The sequence below is a fragment of the Triticum dicoccoides genome, chromosome 4B (assembly GCF_002162155.2).
Source record: "Triticum dicoccoides isolate Atlit2015 ecotype Zavitan chromosome 4B, WEW_v2.0, whole genome shotgun sequence".
In the NCBI taxonomy this organism is placed as follows: Eukaryota; Viridiplantae; Streptophyta; class Magnoliopsida; order Poales; family Poaceae; genus Triticum; species Triticum dicoccoides.
This window is the reverse complement of record NC_041387.1, coordinates 605,956,858-605,960,409: the sequence shown is the minus strand read 5'-3', so window position 1 is coordinate 605,960,409 and position 3,552 is coordinate 605,956,858.

Genomic DNA, 3,552 nt, shown 5'->3' with positions numbered 1-3,552 from the left:
TCTGCCTTCTGCCCAAGCCAAAGCAAAAGAGAGGCTGCCTGCCTCCGCGAGCAGACTGGCTGTGCCTGGCTGATGATGAGCGAGCTGATTGGCTGCTCAGCAGTCCAGCGTTTCGACCCAACGCTTTGCTTCCTTTTTTTTTTTTCTATTTTTGGATAAAACTAAAACTTCGATTACTCTCTTTCCTTGTCGTATATAATATATGCAATGCTCATCTCCAAAAAAAAATGCAGTGACCAAAGGCGCGTGAATGGCTCGGCGAGGAGATTTTTCAGGATTTGAACTGACCAGCAGAATCACATGGTTTCTCGCTCACTCTACTCATTTAATTTGCCGCGTAAGCGTTGTCGTTTTCACGTTAATGAGCAAACTATTCGGTATACCCGAAAAGTCAAAGCAGTGGCGAAGAAATCACTCGCACGTGCAATCCTCCTACGTGCAGTCGCGTCTAGATCATTAATCAACGCTCATGCCATTCCCGCATGGAGTCATTCTCGCTTGTCATCTAATCGTGCATTTGTGACATTGCGGCACAAAACCTTCAAAGCAAAATTTGAAGAATTCATTTGTGTGCTCTAGATTTAGATTCCAAGATTTACAGTCTCGAGAGAAAGTGAAGCTCAATATAAGTGGTGAGGTGACATTAGTGCTAGTCCTAACTTTTCTTCTTCCTTCTGCCTCGCATGATGTTGCTTCTCAATCTCAATCTATCACTAAATTCTTTTATAACCTTTTATGAGGAGAAGATCGATCTAGCAACCATGTTTTTGAGTATCTAAATTGACCAACATAATCAATCCTTCCGTGCATTTGCGAGTTCGGATCATTAGTTGTCACTCACGTCATTCCCGCATGTAGTACTCAATGCTCGCTTGCACGACATGGCCAATAGTCATTGAGGAACTAACTAGCCCATGCATTGATCAAATATGGTTTTCTTCTGATCATTGCATAGCGGCACAATACTTTCACAGGAAAATATATCGAAGAATTTATTTGTGCACTCTAGATTTAGATGCCAAGATTTGAAATCTCAAACAACAAGCTAAGCTCATTAGATGTTGCTAGTGCTAGAGCTAACGATTCTTCTTCCTCCTTTCTCACTCACGATGTTGCTTTTTTTAATCTCAATCTGCTGCCAAATTATTTTCTAGATTCCAATGAAGAAAAGATGAGGTCGCTGACCATGGTGACATGTCACATACAACAGCAAGGGGGTTGACATGATCGTGGCATGTGGTTGTGAAAGATCAAAGGTGTCAACTATAATGGAGTGAATAGATGACTATTAGTTTTAAACTTTCCTTAGTTGATTTTGGGGAATGCAAATAAACACGTTCCCTAGAAATACATCTAATAGACACACTCTATATGATAAGCAAATCTAGCAAGCTAAATTACATTGTGCACAAATAAAGTGATATGATAGATATTAGCAAAGTGGGCACAGAGACGATAATGTATCCCTAAGTTAACATCCTTCAAGGGACGCTAGACTCCATGGAGAGGTGTAGGCCAAACAAATCACCTATCAACACAAAAGTCTCGCCTTCTTTTTCCTTGATCCTTGGTAAAAAAAAGTTCAAGCTCAACCACTAAGGGCAGGTCTTGAAGTGACCTCCAATATTCACAAACTATGGTGATACCACAAATTAGAAGATCAACACCGACTGCCTCGGAGTCTCCGACCTCCAAGAGTAACGAGGTCAAGGGGACTCTTTTAGTCAAAGAGAGGGGAAGCAAAGATAATCAAAAAATGGAGGCTTGGTAGAGTGGGGAATAACAATGGGATGGGTCCCAAAGTTATCTCATAGGGCTAACTCAACTTCGTGGGGAGAGGGGTATTTTTAAGGTAGGGGGAACTGGTTGTCTTGTGTAATAACTTCACATCTAGACGGTCCGAGTGAACATGTAACCAAGAGTCTAAACAGTCTCCGGAATGGTTTTGGAATGCACCAAAAAGTTATCGGAATAACGGAAGGTGTTCCGGAGGCATCGGGAGAGTATTGGGCCTTAATGGGCCAAGTGGAGGGGAACACACCAGCCCACATGGGCTGGTTCGCCCCCCCTTAGGGCAGCCACGCCCACTAAGATCGAAGGAGGAGGCGCCATCTCCTCTTACCATATCTCCGAAAGGCAGAAAAGGAAAGAGAAGGGGCGCCTCCCCCCTTTCCTTCTCCCTTGTGCATTATATGGAAGGGGGCGCATCACTAGGAAAACCCTAAGGTGGCCGCCGACCCTTGTTGGAGGCACCCTAGGGGCTGCCTCCTCCCCTCCCACGCCTATATATATATATATGTGGGGAGGGGTGCTACACAATACACAACTTATTCCACGCCATGTGTCGGCACCCCTCCGCCTCTAGTTTACTCCTCTGCTCTAGATTGTCGCAGTGCTTGGGCGAAGCCCTGCGGGATTAATTCACCACCACCGTCATCACACCGTTATACTAACGGAACTCATTTACTACCTCGTCCCACTTGCTGGATCAAGATGGCGAGGACGACACCGAGCTGAACGTGTGCAGAACATGGAGGTGTCGTGTGTTCGGTACTTGATCGGGCGGATCGCGAAGGTGTACGACTACATCAACCGTGTTGAATAAACGCTTCCGCTTATGGTCTACGAGGGTACGTAGACACACTCTCCCCCTCATTGCTATGTATCTCCTAAATAGATCTTGCGTGAGCGTAGGATTTTTTTTGAAATTGCATGCTACATTCCCCAGCAGTGGTATCAGAGCCAGGTCTATGCATAGATGATATGCACAAGTAGAACATAAAGAGTTGTGGGCGATGATTGTCATACTGCTTACCACCAATGTCTTATTTTGATTCGGCGATATTGTTGGATGAAGCGGCGCAGACCAACCTTACATGACCACATTCATGAGACCAGTTCCACTGACATACATGCAACTAGTTTTGCATAAAGGTGGCTGGCGGGTGTCTGTTTCTCCTACTTTAGTTGAATCAAATTTGACTGCGGCCGACCCTTGTTGAAGGTTAAAACAACAAACTTGATAAAGCACCGTTGTGGTTTTTGTACCGTAGGTAAGAACGGTTCTTGCTAGAAGCCCGTAGCAGCCACGTAAAACTTGCAAGAACAAAGTAGAGGACGTCTAACTTGTTTTTGCAGGGCATGTGGTCATGTGATATGGTCAAGACATGATGTGATATACATTATTGTATGAGATGATCATGTTTTGTAGAAGTTATCGGCAATCGGCAGGAGCCTTATGGTTGTCTCTTTATTGTATGAAATGCAAATGCCATGTAATTGCTTTATTTTATCACTATGCGTTAGCGATAGTTGTAGAAGCAATAGTTGGCGAGACAACCACGATGCAGTGATGGAGATCAAGGTGTCAAGCCGATGACGATGGAGATCATGATGATGCTTTGGAGATGGAGATCAAAAGCACAAGATGATGATGGCTATATCATGTCACATATTTTGATTGCATGAGATGTTTATCTTGCAACTAACTCATTAGTCTTGGAATCAATCTCGTTACTGGCAAGTCTCTTTACTCATTCTGTAATACATCAT